The sequence below is a fragment of the Neophocaena asiaeorientalis genome, unplaced genomic scaffold (assembly GCF_003031525.2).
Source record: "Neophocaena asiaeorientalis asiaeorientalis breed wild unplaced genomic scaffold, Neophocaena_asiaeorientalis_V1.1 scaffold46, whole genome shotgun sequence".
Taxonomy (NCBI): Eukaryota; Metazoa; Chordata; class Mammalia; order Artiodactyla; family Phocoenidae; genus Neophocaena; species Neophocaena asiaeorientalis.
The window spans coordinates 16,331,791-16,357,033 of NW_020175393.1; the positions used below are offsets into that span (position 1 = coordinate 16,331,791).

General features: G+C 43.8%; 1 protein-coding gene across 3 annotated transcripts in view; it reads left to right on the forward strand.

Moving 5' to 3' along the window:
- Positions 1 to 9,603: 9,603 nt before the first annotated feature.
- PAQR8 (progestin and adipoQ receptor family member 8) overlaps positions 9,604 to 25,243 on the forward strand; it is a 35,960-nt gene continuing 20,320 nt past the window's right edge. Inside the window, exons 1-2 of one of the 3 annotated variants that reach the window (XM_024765986.1) lie at positions 9,604 to 9,748; positions 11,820 to 12,038. The gene's annotated coding sequence lies outside the window, so the exon portion shown is untranslated. Of the gene's footprint in view, positions 9,749 to 10,312; positions 10,765 to 11,819; positions 12,039 to 25,243 lie in introns of those variants that run through there. The other 2 variants (XM_024765987.1, XM_024765985.1) reach the window with 2 other exon arrangements.

The following is a 25,243-nucleotide window of genomic DNA, read 5'->3' on the forward strand; positions in this document are numbered from 1 at the left end:
TTCACTTTCTTTTATGATCCATGTGTGTTGATAGCTAGAAACACTAAAACTACTTGGCTGTGGACGGTACGTACCATCGCATCCTTCCATTGAGGGGTGTGAGCAGGGGTTGCACCCATGTGTGCCTACACTCTAGCCATCACCATTCCCTGTAAACCGGGCTGTTGTGTGCCTCTGTGCTCTCGCAGCTGCTGTTCCCTCAGCTTGGAATGCTTCCCTCCCATCTTATCTGCTTATTCGACCTCATCCTTCATGGCTCACCTTGGAGCTTTTGCTGACCCTCTTAACACTAAAAAGCTAGGTGACTAGCACCTATTCTGCTTTTCCCGTAACATCCAGTGTGCCTCTCTTACAGCCCTTGTAACACTGTATTGTAATTATTTGTGTGTCCTCTCCACTAGATGGACGTTGAGGGGTTGTATCATGTTCATCTCCTTATCTTTAGGTCTTAGCAAAGTGCTCTTAGCAACCTAGGTCATTTTCAATAAATAGTTTCTGAAGAGATGAAAGAATTAAGAACAGAATACTGCATATTGAATGATTGCCACATATCCCTTTGTTACAAGACTAAATCTTATTTAGTATCCTCACAGCTTCCCTTCTCACCTAAACAATTTGCTGACCCCCTTATTAGAAATGTAGAAGGGTCAGGGCCAATTGGATTTGTCTAAACAGAAGATAGGAAGAAAAAGAGAGAGAGAGAGGGAAGAGAATGATGAGGGGGAGAGACTTAAAGCAGCCAAGCCTCATCTTGCTGCAGAGTTTACTGGACTCAATCTCAATAAAATTGGATCAGCTGGCACAGTTGTCCTCCAGCCCTGATTTAATAGAGGGACAAGTGTTGAATGCACCATTAAAAGGGTATGTGGGGGGCTTCCCTGGTGGCAGAGTGGTTGAGAGTCCGCTTGCCGATGCAGGGGGCACGGGTTCGTGCCCTGGTCTGGGAAGATCTCACATGCTGTGGAGTGGCTGAGCCCGTGTGCCACGGCCGCTGAGCCTGCGCGTCCGGAGCCTGTGCTCCTCAACGGGAGAGGCCACAACAGTGAGAGGCCCGCGTACCGCAAACAAAACAAAACAAAAACAGGGTATGTGGGAGGAAGGGATCCAAAGGAGCAGGTCAAAGGAGAAAATCATGCCCATTAGTGGCTGTGAAGAGAAGGGACACATTGCCTATTGCACACATGTCCCTTCCAAGAACCTCGGGATCCTGGAATCTGAGCACGCTGAGGCTGACTTCCCTGCCACCTGCTCCTGTGGTACCACTGATGATGAAGTGACTGACACAGTTCATTGCTGCCTTGAGCAGGTTACCTCTTTTTTTTTTTTTTTTTTTTTTAACGAACCCGTGTCCCCTGCATCGGCAGGCGGACTCTCAACCACTGCGCCACCAGGGAAGCCCAGGTTACCTCTTTTAACATCTATTTAAAAAAGAGAATAAAGATTCTCGTTTGTTGTTGTTATGAGCTCAGAAGCACAGTGCCCACAAAGCACCCTACAATTGCTATAATTAACTTTATTATATTTCTGTCCTGTAATAATCTACACTTAATTATAGTCCATGAGAGGTATACTTAGGTACAGAACTATGAACAACAGCCATTCATTTGTGTATTTATTTTATTAAGGCTATTTTTGAATAATATTGAAAATTATAAAAAAGAAAATTAAGTTTTCTGGGAATATCACCATTTAGAAATAATCATTATGAGGGTACAACCTTTTTCCTTTTTTTTTTTTGTAGCGCATATATGTCTTTAAAAAAATTGGATCACACTTCACTATAACCTGCTTTGTTTTACCAAACCACAGAACTGCAGGAGCGTGTTTCTCTGTGCCATATAGTCCCTACAATTTTTGAAGACTGTACAGCATTCCATCTCATGCACGGACTCTAGTTAATTTGGTCAGGCCTCCCTCAGTGGTTGTATCTTATCCCAGGGACTACTTGCCTTGTAAGCTTCCTGCTAGAAATTTTGGTTGGCATTGCCAGGATTCTAAGGCTCTGGTACAGACCCCCAGGCTGTCACATCATTCTTGGAGTCTCTCAGGAACATTTGGGGAGACAGACCTAGTGAAGTTGGGTCCCACACATGAGTGGCTTTCAGGTTCCTCCCTGTTGTCCTCAGGGCTGAAGGATCCCAGGTTAGTGGGAAGGGTAATCAGAGAAATAGAGAAATTCGACTCGACAAAGAAGGAGATTTTTGCTTTAGTTGGAACTCTTCTGGATGCCCCTTCTGTAGGCTGCATGCCTACAATTCAGTTTACTTCAGTTCAGTTCGTTACTTAAAAAAAAAAAAAATTGAGTGGTCTTTTCTGCAGCACATCCTACTAGGGACCCAGAATTAACCCTGTTCATTATTTGTCCTTCTCTCTCCCCTTCTCCCAGATGGGAAAGCATTTCACCTCAATTGCTTTTTCTTGTCGTTGTTTCCACCCCTAGGACACATCCCCTTCTAGTCCATTTCTAGATCGTTCTAGCATCCTCTAAGAGTTCTGGGGTAAATGATCGTGGACTCCTCGTCTAACTGAATTCCAAATATGCTAAGCATTCATGTTATTTGGTTCATTCATTCAACAATATTTTTCCAGCGTGTACTATGTGTTAGGTCACATGGATTTGGCAATTAATAGCATGTACATAAACCTTGCTCTCTAGAAGCTTACAGTCCAATGGAGGAGCTAAAGAAGTAAATGGGGAATTACAAAATGATGTAACGATGTAAGAGAAGTCAGCTCGGGATGCTATGTCTCAAAAAAAAAAAAAGATGCTGTGTCTCATTACCCAAGTCCCTGAGCTCATTCAGAGAGGCATAAATATGAACTGGAGAAGATTCCAACACTTAGCTGTCCCATCCCAGTCTCATCTGGACAGGCCAGTTCTTCCCCCTAGCTCCCCCCTAAGCAGTGAAAAGAGACTCAGTAAACACCAGCTGAATTAAACTGGTCAATTGATGCAATGCTTTTTTTTTTCTTTTTTAAACCATTAAAACTCTGAAACCAAACCAGAATCAAGCATGAATAGTGCAATTGTTACTCTTCTTGTCCAAAATTGCCATTTTCATTTTTCCATCCTATTTAAAGGAACTGAGAGCCAAGATAAGTCCTCCAGACAGAAATCAGCTAAAAATCTATGGACTGAACACTGCCTCTGAGCCCCAGCTGTTCAACAGAGGATGGTGGATGGCTTTGCTCATCGGCCTAATTTAGATGACAGATGACTGACCAAAATGAGCCATCAGAGGGTATGTACCACCCCTAGCAACGCACCAACGAGGGAGTGGTAAAGTCCAAAGGTTCAACCTCAGTTTTCCATCCTGGGTAAATTCACATGGCCTCCTTTCTTTAGTAAATCTGAGAAATTTCCTTCCAAAATCTTCGTTTAGAACTCAGTCTGAATTGAATTGGAGTTGGGCAGACTGAAAAACGTTTACTTCTCAAAACTTTTGACGTCAGTCTTTGAAGTTCAATTTTTCTGATTTTCCCCAAGATTAAGAATCAGGAGCAAAGTGAATGGAAGAAACACAGTTTTCAGGACCTTTGAAGAGGGGAGCCTTTGGGGCTTTTTACTCTGAGGATTTTTAGTTGCAAATTTCTACTGAAGAGTAAGAAAAGGCCTCATATTTTAATATCCACATGTTTATTTGCCTTTAAATTACCATTTACAATTACATACTGTAATTGTAAATGGTAATTTACAATTGATCCAATTGATCCAATTACATACTGTATGTCTTAAATTTAAGTCTCATTTAGGAACAAATGTTAAAATTAACCCTTGTACACAACAAGTGTTGCTGGGATTTAGCAATTCATGTTATTTTATTAATAATATGAAGGTTTCCTGTTTGGTCACTTTATCATTCATTTTTTTTCAGTTTGCCATTGGTAACTCTTCAACCAGGAACTAGTTACCTAGAGGGGAGATCAGATGCAATGCCACACAACCTCAAACAGGCTCAGGTTTACTGAGGTCCCAGGAGCAAGTTCTGCATCTTGTCTCTCTTGTCTACCTGTGTTAATTGGCTTGCTCCCGGAATTGTTAATTAATAGTTATTATTAAGAAATAAAAGGGAAAAAATAGGGGCTTCCCTGGTGGCGCAGTGGTTAAGGTTTCGCCTACCAGTGCAGGCGACACGGGTTCGAGCCCTGGTCCATGAAGATCCTGCATGCCGCGGAGCAGCTGAGCCCGTGTGCCACAACTACTGAGCATGCGCTCTAGAGCCCGCGTGCCACAACTACTGAGCCCACGTGCCACAACTACTGAAGCCCAGGCGCCTAGAGCCCATGCTCCGCTACAAGAGAAGCCACCGCGGTGAGAAGACCATGCACTGCAACGAAGAGTAGCCCTCGTTCACCACAACTAGAGACAGCCTGCTTGCAGCAACGGAGACCCAACACAGCCATAAATAAATAAATTTATTTTAAAAAGAGGAAAAGAAATAAAAGGGAAAAAATTAAAAGGAATGAACCACACCAGATGAAATCAAGCTAGCCTTTAATGAAACTTATCATTCCACTATTAAATGAGATAACGTAGACACACAATATAAGAAAATCATTATTTTCATTTTCAATCTGATTCAACCATGGCTCATCAGCATCCTGTGTGTGAAATTGGTGAAATTAGTGTCATGGTCACTTTCCCAGTTGGCCAGATGGCAGGGTATGTAAATAGAAAAGCTAAGTATGGGCAGCTATCTGATGATGGAATGTTAAGGAACAGAAAGATTTGACTTAAGGGTTTACCAGCTAAAGAGTGTTTGTCACCATCAAGTTCTACAAAAATCAAGTCAGGACTTCCCTGGAGGTCCAGTGGTTAAAACTCTGTGCTTCCACCGCAGGGGACGCGGGTTCAATCCCTGGTGGGGGAACTAAGATCCCACATGCCATGCATCACAGCCAAAAAAAAATCAAGTCAGTAGCCACTGCAGTCGCTGACCTATGCAATACAAGTTGAAAGGAATTCAGGGCACTCTGTGCTCTGGGAAAACTGGCAGAACGGGTCCTCAGATAGTTGGATGTTTTCAGGAGAAAATTTTATGAACTCAAATTCTTGCATCTTCTCATACTGTACTTAGAAAAGCACTAAAACCATTAACTAAGATACCTGTTCCTCGTGACTAGCAGCCCTTTCTCCGAGATGTGTGCTTGACTGCACATACCCTTCACCAAAATCACATCGACACTGACCTCTTCAGAACAGTTCCTTGGAGCTATCTGAGAGGCTGTCTCCTGTGCTATAGTCCTCAGTAAGTCCCCAAATAAAACCGAAACTCACATTATCTGTTTTTATTTCAGTTGACAGGCTAAAAATTTAGATCTTTAAGTTTCCCCAGTTCCTCCCATGCCATTCCCTACATCTTTCCTTCAAGTAGAATTGGATCAGGGATCCTATAAGCAACCACTTACATGAAACTATTGCCTTTTTACCCACGTTTATCAAGCCCTTATTCTGTGATAGGCACAATGCTGAGTGTCTAATGTGTGCCTTTCATTCAATTCTAGCAATAACTGCATGAAGTAGCTATGATTATTTCCATTTTACAAATAAGGAGCCTGAACCACAGAAAGGTTAAGTAATTCACCAAAGGCTCTAAGTGGTGGGGCTGGGTCACAGACTCAGAATGGTCTCACTTCCAAGACCACACTTCTAACCTCATCGCAAAGTGCCTCTCTTTTACTCTGCCAACATCACAAAGAAGTCAATGGCCCTCAGTCTTTTGTCATATGTGAAAAGAAAACCATAATAACTAGGGCTTTTAAACAGCTCTGTTTCTTGTGTAAGTTTTCACAAGTAGGTCTTGTAGTTGGTCTTCTTTTAGGATAGACCAGTATAAATGAGTATACCAGACATTCCAGGCAGATGGTTTAACTACATCACACTTCCATGTCTCCATGTTTACAGTAAGGCTAACATTTCTTACCCCTTTCCTACTTTACATAAAATTATGAAGTTTAGGGATATGATGTCATCACTTGCACTTTGGACTTCTTGGAGAAGCAATTCTATATAAACACACAGTAGAAGTGACAGAAAAACACTGTCAGTGTGGTACGTACATAGTATAAAATGGACCAAATTAATTCCTTAGAGCTTGGGACAAAAATGGCCCCTTAGTCTTGCATATCTATTTTTTAATCATGTTGCATATGCCTGTTCTGTGGCTTTCAAGAGCAGTCAGAAAGGGCACTGTGTCTGATAGAATGTGGATTGCAGTAAGAGTTTAGCATTCTTCTTTTAGAGGAAACACTGCAATCCAAGATCTGGCCTCTTTCCAGCTTTTGAAAAACCACAAGTCAAAATTTTGTTGCCATATGAGAGCGTTGCATGGAGGGACATTAGCTATGAATTTCTATATACTAGAGACTATTCTGTCTTTTGTGGATAAAAAAAAGTTAAGCAATAATTAATCTAAAAAACAAATGGAAAATTTTATTTGACCCAACCTGAGGATTATAACCCAGGGGACAGTCTCTCAGAGAGCTCTGAGGACTGTTCTGAAGAAGTAAAAGGGGAGGCCAGTATAGTTGGGATTTTGGAGAAGGGGGCACGTGCAACCAAGCACGCATCTTGGTAGTTGTGACTGCTATTTGCGAGGAACAGGTACCTTGGTTAATGGTTTTAGGGCTCCTCTAAGTATGGGAAGATGAAAAACCCTGGATTCATAAAATCTTCTCCCGAAAATATCTAACTACCTGAGGGCCTGTTCTGTCAGTTTTCCCTCAGCACAAAAGACTTCATCCTGACCTTCGCCCTGAATTCCTTTCAGGGTGTTCTGCATAGGTCAGCGACTGCAGTGGCCAATGACTTGTTCCTTGTAGAAATGGACGGTGGGCAGCATTCTTCGTTTTACACTCCCTTCCCTTTAGTCTTAATTTTGACCAAGGTTTCGGAGGCATTTCATGAGCACTTTGTCCCACAGCTCTAGGAATGCTCATTCCCGGGTCAGGCGAGGATTTGGTTGATAAGCCACTCAACGTGCTATTACTGGACTAGGCCCTGTTACCAGTGGCCAAAAGCCACTGGTGGATCACCTGTCTTACATTCCGTTATGGTCCAGGAAATGGTTCCCTCTTGTTGCTTCTTCCCACATCTAGAGTTACACTATTATAATCATTGATTTTGTAGAACTATATCTTTGATCAGTCGTTTCAAGTCGACTAATCATCATTAATTTTATTGGCGGCTCAGTCACACATTTGATGATGCAAGAAACACTCATCTTGTACAACAGGCAGAATACAAGTAATATAGCTGGTAGCATTCACAAGGTCAGAAGCAGGTATTTAAGTGAAGAGCTTTCATTAGGTGTGGCCCAGTATCTCCCCAGGTCATCTGACCAGTCTGCCAGTCTGCTCTGCATCAATAGCTGTCTTTAAGGGCAATGACATATTGTTATTGTATGTAAAGTTCACTAAAGACATCTGCAGGTACAAGGTGAGTGGTGGGTCACTGTGACCCCTTAAGGATTGACAAAGGAATGTTATCTTCTAAGGCGTTACATGGCTGACATCCAAAGAACAACTGGCATTTATGGTTGAGCAGGTGTTTCTGCCATTGGGGAGTCTAGCTAATGCAGAATGCAGATGCACAGTGAATGGTGGAGGGGAGGGAGGAGGCCAAAGGGCAGAGGAAAAGGTTTATGCTTAAAGTTTTCTTGGCTTAAAATATGAATTTTATGTCATCTCTTTTATGAAAGATCCAAGAGCCTCTTATAATGTCTCAAAAATAATAATAAGGTCACTCTTTTTTCCAGAGTTACCAAAGTGGGCCATCATCTCAGAGTAGGAAATGAAAGGGGCCAGTGTGAGATCCAAGTAGTTTTAAAAGGCATGAAGGATATGAAAGTACTTAACACTACTGAACTGTATATTTTTTTTAATGGTTAAGGTGGTTAATTTTATATTATGCATATTTTACCACAATTAAAATGTTTTAAATTTTGTTATGTGTATTTAGCAAAGCAAATTTTATTTTTGTTGTTACTTTTTGGTTTGATCTCAATTTTTTATTTTTTTAAAGGATAGTTACCTTTTTAAAAAAATTTTATTTATTTATTTTTGGCTGTGTTGGGTCTTCGTTGCTGCGCGCAGGCTTTCTCTAGTTGTGGCGAGCGGGGTCTACTCTTCCTTGCGGTGCGCGAGCTTCTCAATGCAGTGGCTTCTCTTGTTGTGAAGCACGGGCTCTAGGCGGGTGGGCTTCAGTAGTTGTGGCACGTGGCCTCAGTAGTTGTGGTGCACAGGCTTAGTTGCTCCGTGACATGTGGGATCTTCCACGACCAGGGCTCCGAACCCGTGTCCCCTGCACTGGCAGGCGGATTCTTAACCGCTGAGCCACCTGGGAAGCCTGATCTCAATTTTTTAAATTGTAGCATAGTTGATTTACAATATTACATTAATTTCAGGTGTACAGCATAGTGATTCAGTATTTTTGAAGAATATATTCTAAGTTATTACAAGATAATGGCTATAATTCCTTGTGCTATACAGTATATGCTCGTTGCCTATCTATTTTATACACAGTAGTTTGAATCTCTTAATCCCAGAGGCCTATCTTGCCCCTCCTCTTCAGTAACAAGTTTGTTTTCTATACCTGTGAGTCTGTTTCTGTTTTGCATATACATTTGTTCGTATTATTTTTTAGATTCCACATGTAAGTGATTTCATACAGTATATAATGGAAAAGTGCCAGGTTTCAACAGACAAGAGTCGGGCCTGCCTGTCTCAGCAGAGTCATGAAATGAATTAAATGAATCTCTTAGAACAGCGCTGGTGTGGACCATCCTCCCAGGATCTGATGGGCCTCTCTTTTTTTCCGGATAATGAAGACTGCTTTTTTAACAGAAAAGCCAATTTGATATGTTAATTGACGTGGCGCAGCATGCGGGATCTTAATTCCCCCACCGGGGATCAAACCCGAGCGCCCTGCAGTGGAGTGCGGAGTCTTGAACTCCTGGACCGCCAGGGATGTACCGATGCTCCTATATCTTAAGTGTATTTTTCTTATGGCAAAATATGGACAGCATTGTGGGTGGGGAGGACAAGTCTGGGACCAAATGTGGAATTTCCTCTCCTGACCACCCCTCCCCCCCTTGTTTAAGTAGGTCACTGTTATCGGTACCCGCTAGAAGAGACAGGAGTATAGAAGTGGGTGCTAGCATGTCAGTATAAGAGGTGTGTTCCTGTGGTGCATAAGTCCTTCGAGGGTGTATCTCAGGGGTGTGAAAGTGTGCCTGCAATAGCCCTCCTGGGTGTGTCAAAACATGATTTCATAGGCAGAATGACCCTTAATGTGCAGATTCGGGTGGTGAGAGTAGATTGAATTCAGTCTTAAGATAAAAGATGAAGTTTGTTGTTTGTTCCCCCTCCCGAAAGACTTCGGCAGTGCCCCCCTGGGATGGGTCTCGGAAAGAACAGGACAGCGGTAGACTAGTCTCTTTTTCTCCCGTCCCCTTGGGCCTTTAAGGGGGCTGCGCGGATCTAACACCGGGCTGGAAGGAAGAGGCGTAAGTCAACTTCCTCGCGGGCTGCACCCGCGGCGGCCGTGGGCGCGCGGGTCTGCGCATCCCGCCCCCGGGTCGGGAAGGGGCGGAGCCGGGCGGAGCCCGCCCCCCGCGGTCCCCTCTTCCCTGCTGCTCCACTGAGAAGCGCTGGCCTCAGTCTCTGCAGCCTGCAGGAAGCTGAGAGCCGGGACCCCGGGCCGGGAGTGCGGGCTGGGCTGAGTGCACGGGCTCGGCCGCCGCTGCCGGTGAGTCCCGGGGCGGGCGGCGCGGAGCGGGGCGGGAGGCGCGTCAGGACGGGGCTATGGGGAGACCCCGGGCGCAAGCTCGGGGATGTCAGGCTCGCGACGTTGGGGAGCCCCAGACCCCAGCCCGGAGGAGCGTCGCGATGTGGAGAAACCCGAGCCCGGGGGCGGGGAGTCAGTGCCCCGGGGTTGGGGAGTCCGGGAGCCCTGAGGGCGAGGCGGCGGGTCAGGAAGGCGAAGTTGGGGCGTCCCAAAGCCCGAGCCTGGAGGACTGAGCGGTCAGGATCCTGACGTTGGAGAGGTCCGGAGGGTTGAGGAATGAGGGGTGCCCTGTCGGCATTCTTGGGGCGCCCTCCTCCGGGCGGAGGGGAGCAGAACCCGGGAAGGGAGTGCGGAGAGAGGAAGCCCGAGGCGGGCGGGGCGGGAGGGGAGCCCCGGAAAGCGTAGGGTGGGGCGAGGCGAGTGGCTTCTCCGGGGAAAGATGGAGGGGGCTTCTCCGAGAGGGCGGGCGCGGGAAGCGGAGTCGTGCGGGGAGCCTGGGGTTCTGTTCTGGAGGATAGGGGGGGTTGGAGGGCCGGAACGCCGCGGCGGAGGTCCGAGGTGGCGGGCTGAGGGGTGCGTCGGGGACTCAGGAAACATCTCGGCCTAGGGGACGCAATCCCCTTGGTGGAATGGGGTCATGGCAATCTCGAGAGGGCACCCACTCGAGAGAGCAAGACGGGCCACTCCAGACGGGGACAGGTTGGGACCCCGCACCAAGCGAGCTCGGGGAGTGTTGGGACCTTGGGCGGGGGGACCAGGGAGGGGCGAACCTCGCTGACCCCACGCGGGCACCGCAGCGCCCTGTGCGTCTGTGGGCCCTCAGGCACAGACTCACAAAAGGGAGACCCGCGGGCCGGACGGGCTTTTGGTTGCACCTCGTATTTCTGAGCTGGGTTAGAAGTGATTTTGCCCAGGGATCCGATGAGAAGAGTATGGGCTTAAAAGAACAGTTCTGGAGTGAGTTTTCAAATGTACAGGTAAGCTCTACGTGTGTGTGTGTAATTTTTAGACTCACATGTGCTACTTGCTGCCCCCTCTCCTGTACTCTTGAGAGGCAGTTTCTGAGTAAAAACTGGAAGAAAATCAGGAAGGCGCTCTCCTGCACACATGCACACCCGAACCGCCCACAAATGCATTGCATTCCACAGCCGAGTAAACACGAGGAGTGCTGTACAGTGTTGGATTGTTTCTTTTGGCGAGGGCTCCCTTTACTGGAGTTAATAGGAGTTACCTGCATGGAAGGTGGACTGCCCTTGACTGCCCTCTTAGGATGTGCACAGCCTATACCCACCCCTGAGCTGCTACACCCTTGAACAAGTCACCCAGCAGGGCACTAGGCAGCTTAGGACCTCAGTGGATGGACATTCTAGAGTCTTTCTGAAGATAAACAAATGACCCGTACCCTGTCTGGTTTGTTTTTTTCTGTTGTTTGTCTTGGGTGCCTGGCTTCCTTTAATTAGTTAAATAATATTGACATATTAACATATCCTGTATGGTTAATTATGTGTTGTAATTAGTTTAATTATTTGATATAACAGCTAATTCTGGAAGACCCAGGGCCCTGGGAATCCTGTTAAGTGGATTTCTCCCTTAGAAGGTTCCTAGGCTTTAAGGGGCAGTGGGTGAGAGATGCCTCCCATTCCCTTTCTTTTCTGCTGTAGATACAGGTCCATCTTCTGATGCACACTGAGATTTGAGCTTCCTGGGAGGACCAAATATTTTTGGCAACTAGCATATGTTGGGCCCTTTTTTTTTCCCCCCTTCATGAAAAGGAAAGCTCTTCAGTAATTATGCAAGTTAGTGGAAGAGTGATCTATTCATTTCACAGGTATCATTTCAGGAGAAGCTTTTCTTTTATTTTCACCAGTGGGTGGTCAGAACCTTGAACCAAAATCTGCATTATTATTATTGCGCTGGCATATTTATCCACTTGGACGTAGAGCTAGCTGATTCTTCCAATTCTTTACCCAAACGTTAGGATAAATACGCCAGTATTTATACATTCAAATAAATGCATGTTTCTCCCCTTCAGAAGCCTCGGCTTGGCCAGCTGTGTGCTAATTCTAGTGATGCTGTCATTGCTGAGAATAATTTTGGAGCTCCTGCTTTGGAGTTGCCTTCAGAGCTGGCAACACGGTGACTGAATTGCCTCTGTGATGGCAAACCTTCTGAAGCTGGGAAACAGCCAAGCCCTGTGTGGAGCCAACTGTGGTGGAGAATCGAGGTTGTAATAGGAAGTGTGTCCATTAAGGTAATGAAAGTCTTCTTGAAGGACTAGCAGGTCTACAGGGGTCATCCAGTAAAGAGTATATGTATGTGTTTAGGATTGTAAAGTAGTTGCTGTGAAATGCAACCTTCATTTGGATGTTCGTGCTCTGGCACGTGTGTAAAAAACTGGCCCTATAGTACCTTGCTATACCTTATGGCTTATTGGGCTGGAGAAAATAAGCCTTTCTTTTCCCCTTCCATGTACTCTTTACCAGGCAGTTTCCATCCCTTTGCATTTTTACAGAAAGCAAGATGAACAAAAAGACTTGTTTTTTCAGAAAAAAATGTAGTCAGAAAGTCACTTACCCCATGGGTCATTAATGCCTGGTACCTGAGTTTTTATGTGAAAGAATCTATATAGAATCAAGCGGAAGAGAATGATTTCTGAAAATCCATTTCAGTTTTGTAATTCCATAGCACACAGTGTGAAAAATTAACATATCCTTTTTCTGCCATTGGTTCCATAAATTCCCAATTTTTTTTCAGGTTGTTAACCCAAAGCTTCATATAGCCATGGCTTGAATCTTGATTTAGCTGTGATCTTGGACAAGTTATCCATCTCTTTTGGCCTCAGTTTTTCTACCCTAAAATGAAGATATAGTGAGTAGGTACCTCATGGGACTGTGATGAAGATGAAATAAGATTATGCATATAGAGCCCTGAGATCAGTGCCCCATACATAAAGTCTTGCTCTTTGTGTTATTAATAGTGCTTATTGATAGTTTTGTATTAAAATTCCTTTTAAGCCATGTAGAAATTTATCATTTCCAAGTAATGACATTCCCTTTGGCTGGGCTTTGCAAATCAACATGTCAGTGAGAACACCTGGTTTTTACTCTCCTAGCCTCTCAGGAGTTTTTAAAGAGTCGCCTTTACTGCAACCAGAGCTAGCTACTTTATTTTGAATTCTGATATTTTAAAAAACGAACAGTCCTGTTTTGATTGTGTGTTAGGTATAAGAGTTTGGTCAAAAGCTGAAGGAAAATTGTTTAAAAGCTTCTCCTACAATTTTTTCCCTTGATCCAATAAAATATTATTCTAACGACGTAGCTATAGTTTTCTTGGCATATATTGAAAGGGATGATTCTGGGGAACATTTGTTTCAGTTAAACGAGTTTTGTTCTGCTTTTATTAAATGATAGGGAGGAAGAACCTGGCACTATGTTCTCAGCTCTTCCATAAATATCGACTTTAATCTTTTGCAGATTTATGAATTTTATTAAAAATATTTGCATACAAATAATTTTATCATAATTTTTAATCCAATGGTCCGGGGTTACTATGAAATAGAGATTTCATGGAATGTTCGACATTTAGTGAGAGTTCTCTGCGTTTCAGCGAAGTTTGTTCAGGAGACAGAGATATAAGAAACAGATTTCTTCCTCCAGAAGTTCACGTAATGTGCTCTTTTAGGACAATGCATTAGCAAGAGTATTTTTTCTCCTAATGGCTTATAGGGCAAAGGATTAATATGGATTTCACTGCATGTTCTTTTCCCTCAATTTCTTGGAGAAGGTTAAATATATAGATCTCTCAATAGTGTTCATATTTTTTGACGTGGATTAGATCCTGCTATGCACTCACATGCCATAAAAGGAGATAAGGGCTCTAAAAGTATTTAGTGAATTGTAAAGTGATACACAGTCTGCCTACCCTGTGGGGGCTGGATGGGGGGGGCACTCTGCATCCTCAGATTCAACCAACTGTGGATGGAAATGTCAAAAGAATTAATCCATAGTCGGGGATATATGTATATGTAAACTGATTCACTTTGTTATAAAGCAGAAACTAACACACCATTGTAAAGCAATTATATTCCAATAAAGATGTTAAAAAAATATTAATCCATAGTCAATCTGAGAAAGAAATGGAAAATCTTTATTTGAGCCAACCTGAGGATTATAACCCAGGGGACAGTCTCTTAGAGAGCTCTGAGGACTGTTCTGAAGAGGTAAAGGGGGAGGCCAGTATAGATGGGATTTTGGAGAAGGGGGTACGTGCAACCACGCACGCATCTTGGTAGAGGTGACTGCTATTTGTGAGGAACAGGTACCTTGGTTAATGGTTTTAGTGCTCCTCTAAGTATGGGAAGATGCAAAACACTGGATTCATAAAATCTTCTCCCGAAAATATCTAACTACCTGAGGGCCGGTTCTGTCAGTTTTCCCTCAGCACAAAAGACTTCATCCTGACCTTCGCCCTGAATTCCTTTCAGGGTGTTCTGCATAGGTCAGCGACTGCAGTGGCCAATGACTTGTTCCTTGTAGAAATGGACGGTGGGCAGCATTCTTCATCTTACACTCCCTTCCCTTTTAGTCTTAATTTTGACCAAGGTTTAGGAGGCATTTCGTGAGCACTTTGTCCGACAGCTCTAGGAATGCTCATTCCCAGGTCAGGCGAGGATTTGGTTGATAAGCCACTCAACGTGCTATTACTGGACTAGGCCCTGTTACCAGTGGCCAAAAGCCACTGGTGGATCACCTGTCTTACATTCCGTTATGGTCCAGGAAAAGGTTCCCTCTTGTTGCTTCTTCCCACATCTAGAGTTACACTATTATAATCATTGATTTTGTAGAACTATATCTTTGATCAGTCGTTTCAAGTCGACTAATCATCATTAATTTTATTGGCGGCTCAGTCACACATTTGATGATGCAAGAAACACTCATCTTGTACAACAGGCAGAATACAAGTAATATAGCTGGTAGCATTCACAAGGTCAGAAGCAGGTATTTAAGTGAAGAGCTTTCATTAGGTGTGGCCCAGTATCTCCCCAGGTCATCTGACCAGTCTGCCAGTCTGCTCTGCATCAATAGCTGTCTTTAAGGGCAATGACATATTGTTATTGTATGTAAAGTTCACTAAAGACATCTGCAGGTACAAGGTGAGTGGTGGGTCACTGTGACCCCTTAAGGATTGACAAAGGAATGTTATCTTCTAAGGCGTTACATGGCTGACATCCAAAGAACAACTGGCATTTATGGTTGAGCAGGTGTTTCTGCCATTGGGGAGTCTAGCTAATGCAGAATGCAGATGCACAGTGAATGGTGGAGGGGAGGGAGGAGGCCAAAGGGCAGAGGAAAATTTCATGTTTAAAATTTTCTTGTCTTGCCTTAAACTGTGAATTGAAATAAACATCAGAAAATATTTAGGAAAAAAATTCCAGAGAATTCCAAAAAACAAAACTTGAATTTGCCATGCGCAGGCAACTACTTATGTAGCATTTACTTTACATAGCATCTACATTGTATTTACAGTTATTTTCATAACATTTACATTGTATTAGGTGTTATAAGTAATCTAGAGATGTTTTAAAGTATATGGGAGAATGTGGGTTGGTTACATGCAAATACTATGCCATTGTATATAATGGACTTGAGCATCCACAGATTTTGGTATCTGAGGAGGGTCCTGGAACCAATCCCCCACAGATACTGAGGGATCACTGTATAACCATAGGATAGGGGGCTATTATTGTTGTTCCATACTTTCCCAGAGTGTTCTGATTATCACCTCCATAGCAGTGTTTGGCCCCTGCTCTATCTCTCTTCTGAATGGTGGTTTACACCCAGAAAACAATACAGCAGCGTGGTTTAGACTAGAGCAGTGGTTCTTAATAAAGAGCAGGGGCTGTGTTTTTGCATCCGCCCGCCCCCCAACCCACCAGGACATTTGGCAATATCTGGAGATGTTTTTGATTTTCACAGGTGGGAAGAGGAGAGATGTTATTGACATCTAATGGGTAGAGGCCAGAGATTCTGCTAGGTATAGTATAATTCACAGGACATCCCCTTAAAACAAAGAATTTTCCAGCCCCAAATGTCAGTAGCACTGAGAGACCCTAGACTAGAGCAAGGGACCTGGAGTGGGGACCAACCTGTGTTAGCATCCTGGAACAACCCTGAGTGAGTTCCTTAACCTGAGTGTCTATAAAATGCAAGTCTGAAGTGCTATTGTGGAATAGGTGAGATAGTGTATATAAAGTACTTAGCTCACAGAGGTGCCCCGTGAATGGTAACTCTTAGTATTATGTCTGGTTGGTAAATCCAGGGACTATGCTTTAAATAGACAGCTTTGGCTTTTGAACCCATTGTGTACAGAACCAAGTCAGGTTTCATTTTTCTTTTTCTATAAATTTATTTATTTATTTATCTTTGGCTGTGTTGGGTCTTTGTTGCTACATGCGGGCTTTCTCTAGTTTCAGCTAGCGGGGGCTACTCTTCGTTGCGAGCTTCTTATTCCCGTGGCTTCTCTTGTTTTGGAGCACCAGCTCTAGGCGTGTGGGCCTCAGTAGTTGTGGCACGTGGGCTCAGTAGTCGTGGCTCGCAGGCTTTAGAGCGCAGGCTCAGTAGTTGTGGCACATGGACTTAGTTGCTCCGTGGCATGTGGGATCTTCCCAGACCAGGGCTCTAACGCGTGACTGCTGCATTGGCAAATGGATTCTCAACCACTGCGCCACCAGGGAAGCCCTGCTGGACGGTTTTCGAAGTGCTTTTATATACCTTGTCAAATACAACTTTTGCAACCACCCTGTGAGGCATGGAAGGCAGATAGCATATTGATTTTTTTTTAACAGATGAAGGAAACTTGGGGCTGGAGATGGTAAGAAATTTGTCAAAGTCACAGTGAGAAAAGGGCAAAAAGAGGGACTCAAAGCCAGGTTGAGTAGCTTCCGATTACTGCTACAGGGCTCCATCCACCACACCTTTCTGTCTCTTCTGATGTAGATGGAGCATGAACTTGATGCAACTTCAAATAATACATCAAAATAATAACTATTGACTGAACATCTACTGATGTCAGGAAATGTACAGTTGACCCTTGAGCAACCTGGGGGTTAGGAGTGCCAACCTTATGTGTGGCCTGGGTAGTCCTGGCTGAGAAGGAACCTGAACAGTGACCCTGTGGAGTGAGATTTGATGGACTTCTGGGAAGTGGTCTGAGAAGCAAAGGATATCTTGTTCGTTCATGCGTTTGTTTGTTCATTCATTCATCAGTATTAAGGGCTTACCAGGGCCAGGGTCTATGCTGAACACGGGGTAAAGATGGAATGTTGAACCCAAATGCAGTCCCTGCCCCTACAGAGGTGACAGTTTGGAGTTGAGTTGTAGGGAGGATGTTTTGCTTCAGAGGTAGGTGGGGAAAGGATTCCTCAAGGCTTTTTCATACCTGTGCACAGAGCTGAAGCGAAGCTCAGGCCATGTGTAAGTAGAAGGTGCTGGTTGGCTGTACTCAGGAGCTTAGAGTGGAAGAATAAGACCTCATGTTATGGGGATATATGTACATGTATAGCTGATTCACTTTGTTATAAAGCAGAAACTAACACACCATTGTAAAGCAGTTATACTCCAATAAAGATGTTTAAAAAATAATTAATTAAAAAAGAAAAAAAAGACCTCATGTTATCCATGTCAATATCCATGACATTCAGAACCCCACTTCCCCAAAGGTGGGGAACCGCCCTCTGCTGGAAGTCACCTGGGTTGGACAATCAGGTTGAGTTAAGCCTGGGGCTTAGGGAAGTCTTTCGTCCTCAGCGTGTCTGGCAGGGTACAAGCTCCAAACCATCTAGATTGCTCATAAACTGACCCTGTTGTCTTATGTGACGAAGACTCCATACTATAGCAGAGCAGGGCTTGTTGAATGAGTGAATTAATAATAATTATAATAAATGTTAGTCTATGATAGAGGTAACGGGAGACTTCAAGATTTCGAGACGAACACACCCAGAGAAGAACCGAGCTCTCCTCCCTTTCCAGGCTGAGCTGGTTCCTGGGACTGTAAGAACCTAAAGGAGATCAGAGCTAGGGTTATTGATTTAAGAGGCTTTTGTTGGTCTTGAGACACTAGCATTAAGGGCATCTTAGGGTGATGTAGTCCAAGATTAAGAAAAGCAAAGAAGAAAAAAAAAAACACCTCAATTCTTAAGGAATAGATAATTTGTTGCTTTTCACCAGTAGCTTGAAACTATGTATTTGCCCTATTCTTGCACCTGCTCTTTGGAGTCTGAGAGAATTTCCCAAGAGGTTCAAGATAAGTTATAGTCTAGAAACTGGAGAAGGGCTACCCTTACCCAAACCACTTGAAGATGGAATGAAAATACACATACTCTGCTGCATATTGCCTGTAGATCGTACTTTTGTGAGAAATGAGACTTTGTTGGTGAAAACTATCTTCTCATTTTCCTTTTAGACTCAAATTGGTTGTATAAAATATAGAAGAAAAAGGAGGAGGATGTAAAATCCAATGATGAGTGTAGTGGCTCTTGAATTAGGAAATTTATATTCTCCCTGGTGTATTTCACTCCATCCAAAGAATTCATTCCAGGAGTCTCATCTTAGCTTTTCTACTCCTGCACTTAAGCAAGATAAGGGCATCAATATTGTGTTCTTGAGTTGCCAGGAAGCCTGAGCACTTTATAAAGTCGCATTAGTCAGTGTCATGCATGGGCTAATGCTTGGGTTGGAACTGGCTGCAGTGGTAGAATGTCACCCAAACAGACAGCACCAAGAATTTCATTGAAACTGGGCCGCATTTCAGGCAGGTAGAAACTGGTTCATCAAATCTCACTGTGGCGAAGAGGTTCAGGTTAATTCATGAAGTACGTGCACAATTTTGTCCCATGAAAGAAAAAAAAAATAAACTATTTATAATTATGTGGCTGTGTTATGTCTTATGGCCTGGAGGACCATCGTGTCTAGATATATTGACCTAATTCCAAAGGGGGTAATGATAATACACACACGTGTGCATGAAGGCATACAGAAGCATAAAATACCTACTGTGTATTGAACAATTCCTGTGTGTCAGGCATTGTGCAATGTGCTTTTTTTCTTTTTTTTAACCTTGTCTCTACTCCCGGAAACAAGTTTAGGAGAGAGAGATCCCAGTTTACCAATGAGAAAAAGAAATGAAGTGGCTTGCTCAAGGCCACTACAGTTAGTAAGTATCAGAGCTGGTTATAGATTCCTCATTTCTGAGAGGGCCTGGGGCAGATGAGTTTGGGTTTAATAAAGGGCTCCCTTACAATGCATCTGTAACCTGGAATGGGTCCAGGGTGGGATTTCCTGTCTGCCCAGCTCATCACCCTATTTAAGGGATTCCGGAAGCTCGGAGTTACTAGATTTATATATGTGGTTCCCTGAACCTATTGAAAGCATAAGCTCAGGGGGGCAGGGGCTGGGGATAGTGCGTTGAGCCCATCTTCATGATTTCATATGCCTACAAAACCACATACTGTATATGTGTGTCAAACAGCTGCACAGACCATTAAAACTTGAAAGTCCTTTGCTTTAGGCTGGGGTGATAGTAGCTTCATTTAGAGCCACCTGCCAGCTCATCTAAACTCTGGCCTGTGATTAGGTGTATCTGGCTGAAAGATACAGGGTGATGAATCATTTAATGGATGTTGATTTAGAAAACTTTCAAAGCATGGAGAACTTACAATAATCACTTTAAAACAGGTTTCATGGGACTTCCCTGGTGGTCCAGTCTTAAGACCCCGCGCTTCCACTTCTGGGGGCACAGGTTTCATCTCTGGTCAGGGAACTAAGATCCTACATGCCTCACAGTTTGGCAAAAAAAAAACAACAAAAAAAAAACAGGTTTGATGATGAAAAGATTGGGCAATAATGGATGGCCTAGAGTGACAGTGAAGTTCTCAGTTGCAACCCCCTGACCCCCCATCTTGCTGGCCCCAGAGCCAACTCATGTCTCTAGAGAGGCAAGCTGTGATCCTGGTTCCTTTTGAACCTAGAAATGACAGCTTCAAGACCCTCTCTGATCTAGGACAGATTGCATTAGTTGAGCGCATGTTGTGTGCTAGCAGTTTTACCTGGATTATCTTCTCTCTCTCTTAAACTTTCTATTATAGAATATTTCAGACAGACAGAGGTGCACAGAATAGTAGAATACACCTCCATGTGCCCATCCCCAACTTCAACAATTACCAACTCATGGCCAACTTCTCTACATACACCTTACCTCCAAATGATTTTGAAGCAAACCCAAGCCACCATTTCATGATTTGGGAGCATTTCAGAATGCATTTCTAAAAGATGAGGGCTCTTTTATCATAATTCTTTAAACATGACAACAACCCTATTAGGTACCACTCTATCCTTATTTTATAGGTAAAGACAGTGAAACACAAGGAGGTTAAATTATTTGCCCAAGGTCATCCAAGGCAGAGTCAGGATTCAAACCCAAGTTGCCTAACTCCAAAGCCTGTCCTGTTAACCACCACATTGTGTTAAGGTAGCCATTAGACCCCTCTGCTCTAGCTAATCCTACACTGTGGAATTGGATCCTGGAAGCAGGAAAATAAACTCCCAGGGACAACACTATTGATTTCTGTGAATTCAACCACCCAGTCATTGCTGCAAGCAGGGTCTATTTAGGTACATAGGGTTAGAATGGCTGTGAAAGTCTTAGACTTGTCATCTCAAGGAATGAAAGGACTGGCCTGAAATATTAATGGATCCCCTTTGGGCAGCAAATCTGACAAAGCAGTCAAACCCTTATCGTGCTAGTGTTTGAAAGGGTGGAGAAACCCACAATGAAAAGGACTTCACAGAGAATATGACTGTCGTGCTCTGGCTGCCAAGGGAAGTAAAAGGTTTCTTTTAAAATGAATTTTCCTCTGGTTTTCTCTCTTGGCAGAAGGAATCATAGTCTTCCCACTGAGTCTTTTCAGTTCGTTTCTAGCACAGCTAATTGTGTTTATTTGTCTCCAGAATCACATGTCTGCCTCCTCTCCCTGGCCTTTTCTTAAGGTATCTTGCCTGCTCTGTACTACGGTTGCTGCCAAAAACGTTCCCCTCACCTGGGAGCGGTTGGCTGACAACACAGAGTAGATGTTGGGAGGCCACCTGTCTCTCCAGAGATCTGACCTGGCCTCAGGCGTCCAAGCCCACCTCAGGGGAGAGGGAGAGAGATTATATAAGCTGGTGGGGAAAGGAACCGTGTCATTTGCCTTGTGGCTACCCTTTTGGCCCATCAGGGTTAAGAACAGAGCAGAAAACACGTGGATTGACTATTGATTGACTGATCAGGAGCTTTGCTAGTTCAAGTTCAAGAAATTGACTCTCCATTTTTTCCTATCAAAACAAGCATCACACTGACTTTTCTGTTTAATACTTTTCCTTTGGCTTTGGGAATCGCTGACTTTTAAGTGATTCTCAAACCTCAGTTTCTTTTCTTACCCCCTTCCCCATGAAGTCCAATCACAGAAGCCATGAAATCACTGGAGGACTACCCAGCCCTTCTTAATCCTCTCACCTGTGAAGCACTAAATGGTGGTCCTTGTCAGGGTGCAGGTGAGGACGAGCCTAGAAATTCCACCTTTGACTCTCTCTGGGAACACCATGAGACCACTTTATCAGACAGTAACAATTTCTGGGTCCGTGAGGACCTCAGCCTGTGTCTTTTTCAGGGAACATCTGTTTTCCTTAAACCTTTGCTGTTGCAAATCTTTGAAATTATTTATTTATTTATTTGGCTGCGCCAGGTCTTAGTTGTGGCACGTGGGATCTTTTTTTTTTTTTTTTTTGAAGTTGCGGCATGTGGACTTCTTAGTTGCAGCATGCGGGTTTCTTAGTTGGAGCGTGCATGTGGGATCTAGTTTCCCAACCAGGGATCAAACCTGGGCCCCGCATTGGGAGCACAGAGTCTTACCCACTGGACCACCAGGGAGGTCCCTGAAATAATTTTTTATGATTGCTGGGACTTCTACTTTTTGAAAACTAAGGAAAATAGTAGACTGTGAGTTGCTAGCTCTTCATCATAGAGTCGGCTCAGGGATGGCAAATACATGGTTTTGTGCCACGGCCCCCTTCTGAGCCTGGTGTCCCCCAGGAGCGGTGGCAGACTTGTACATTGATCACAGCATCTTCTCTGGAGCTTGCCGGGGCCTGAATGCCTCTCAGTGTGGGACCCCAGGAAGCCAGTTACCAAGAGTGTGGCCTAGGGTTGACACCTCTGTGCCCTTTTCTAAGTAAGTGGTCTTTAAAGCCCTTCCCACACTAAAATCTCTTGAGCCTTTCTGCCTGTGGTCACATTGGGTCCCTAACAGCAAGGGACCAGCTCTCTCCTCTTTCACCAACAATCAGATTAAAGGGAGGGGATGTGTTACCACTCAAGCATGCTAAACCCTTTCTGGAAAGCAGATGATGGGGAAAATGTTTTAAACATTGATGGTTCACGGAGGAATTGGAGGTCGTGACTCTTCCTTTCCAACCCATAGTGGGTTTGTAGATTGGGTTTGTAATTTGGTTGGTGAGTCAGTAAGACTAATTAAAGCCATCCTTTTTATGGAGAACCAGAATGTTTAATGCCCAAGAGGAATATAAAGGAAATGGGATCCCAAAGCCTGTCCTTTAGGAGTTCCTAATCTGGTAGAGCAGTTGTATTAAGTTGAATTTAGATTCAGTGTAGTTTAATGAGATGCAAGGAGAAATTTAGTGCCTGGTTATAATTAACTCACTCTCAGCTGACTAACATCCGTTCGAAGACATTTGGAGGGCATTAAGATAATGCCTGTGAAGCAATAGGACTTCCTTGACAGAAGATGTTATAAGTATTTATGACCATATTATAGATAATGTACAGGGCTGTAAGGAATGGTTTGGGCCCATCTGTAGTCACCAGAAATTGTTACCCTCTGATAAGCTGGAGAGGCAGAAGCTGCAAGGGCTGCTGCAGGCCTGGCTGTCTCCAGGATGGTTAACAGAGGATGCCGAGCTGCTGTCTGGGAGGTTAAGATCAGGCTGGTGTGCGTATGTGTGGTTTTCTCTTGTTTTAATCAACAGTACATTCTTTTACAAGAAAACGTCAAGAAAAGTCTTTTCGCAAGAAAAAGCTCATTTTGGAGTGCTCTGACTTAGCAGCAAGGACGGGCAGAGGTACTTTTTCCATTTCAGAAATCTCAACAGTACAGTGAGGGCAGAGGAAGGGAGAGGGGGAAAACCGTATAGGTCAAAGAACGCATTAGATTGACCAAGTATTCTAAAGGTATTTTTCAAAAAATCAGGTTAGATTTAGAATCCCTCTCCTAAGTGTGTACTTTTTTTTTTTTTTCCCCCCGGTACGCAGGCCTCTCACCGTTGTGGCCTCTCCCGTTGCGGAGCACAGGCTCCGCACGCGCAGGCTCAGCGGCCATGGCTCACGGGCCCAGCCGCTCCGCGGCATGTGGGATCTTCCCGGACCGGGCACGCGTCCCCTGCATCGGCAGGCGGACTCTCAACCACTGCGCCACCAGGGAAGCCCCTGGCTTACTATTATTCTTTACTTTCTTCATCTTTTAGGACATCATATAAAATAAGCCAAAAAACATCATTTGCTGTTGTCATTCAGGAACGTCCAAAGTATTTGAATTCTCTGGTGTGGATAAGTGGCCTGTGAGGCTGAAATAGCGAGCTGGGGAATAATTGCAACTTTTCAGTAGATACTACAATCCTTTGTGGAAGGGAGCACTGGGGCAGTGGAACTGCAAGTACTGTGCTGACCTTGAACTTTTCTCGTAACAATAAGTGCTTGTCTCTTCCCAAGACCATATGATCTGTGGAACTTGCTGGAATAGCTTCTGGCTGGTACTGTGTCTTTTGTTTTCTACCGGCACCCTGGGACTTGAGAATGCACTCTGGAGTTTAAAAGCATCTTATTTGAATGCTGACTTGATGGTGAGCTTATATAATTGGCTATTAGACACTGAATAAGCTTAAAACTTGGAAGTGACACTTTTTGGACCTGTAGTCATCTTGTCTTAGGCTTGTAATGACATTCTTTTTTTTTTTTTCCCTTCAACTTTAATTCAGAAATATCAAATTGTTGGCCTTTAATATTCTAAGTTTACAGATGGCGCTACTGGTGCCAGAAGGATTGTGGTTTATTTTTAAGTATGTGATTCATTTAATTTGAGGAGAGTAGGATTTGGGCCTTCTGCCTTGCAGCTCACTTTACCTCCAAGATCAATACAACTTCAAAGGAGAAGTTGTCTGTTTCTTAATGGTGTTTATAATGGCTGTGGCTTGTTGATATTAATGACCGAGTATCTACTTCAGGGTAGCTTTGATTAATCAAAGTCTTCAATTAAACTAATATTTACTGACATATTCTACTTTGAAGACAAAAACATCAAAACACAAGAAAATAAAGTCCTGTTAGAACTTTTATTTAAGAACAACTTCCCAGTAAATCCTTAGGTTCACCACAGGCACCATCCAGTCTTCTTGACCATTGGTACCTCCATCATCCAAGCTGCGTCATGACCACTGACATCCAGAAGGAGATGAAGGACCTGGACAGTTCTGAATTATCAAAATTATCACTTACACATTTAGGAAAGTGAACTAATGCATTTTAGAATGATGTTCAATAAATGAGATTGGAACAGAAAGCACTTCCTGAATAGGGTAGACATTCAGGGCATGGCCTCTGGAGTGAGCCTACCTGGTTCTGGATTCTGGCTCCACTACTTCCTGTCTAGGTGACCTTGGGCAAGGCACTTAACTTCTTTCCTCATCTGTACAGTAGGTAGGAAGAATAAGTCCCATGTCATAGAGTTGTGAGGAATGATTGTGAGTTAATAACATGCAAAGAACTTAGAACGGTGCCCAGCGTAGAATAAGTGCTCCTTATACTGAGTTACTATAATAACTATTACTGGCAACTAGATAAAGAGGAGCACCAGGTAAAGATGAGGGAAAAATAGATCTCTGGTTTCTGACTTGAGCACCTGGCTGAAGTGATTTACTGAACAGAAATAAGGAACATGGGATAGAAATAGGTTTAGTAGAGGAAGCTCAATTCTCTCTGTGGGTTGTATTCATTTTCAGGTATCTTTGTTACAGCTGAGCAGAGATAACCTTGTGGGCATTAAATAAGCCCCATTCCGTGTAATGACTAAGTTTTCTGTGTACTATGGGTTCTCTCCTTGGTTTTCTTATGGATTTCTTGTGAGCTGTCAGAAACAAATTAAACTCCAGGTGCTCAGAATTTCCATCTGAATAATATTGAACATAATAACGGCACATAGTAAACTCAGCAAATGCTTTCAAAAGGTTCTAAGGGGAATTCCCTGGCGATCCAGTGGTTAGGACTCCGTGCTTCCACTGCAGGGGGCCCGGGTTCGATCCCTGGTCAGGGAACTAAGATCCCGCAAGCCTCATGGCTCAGCCAAAAGAAAAATGT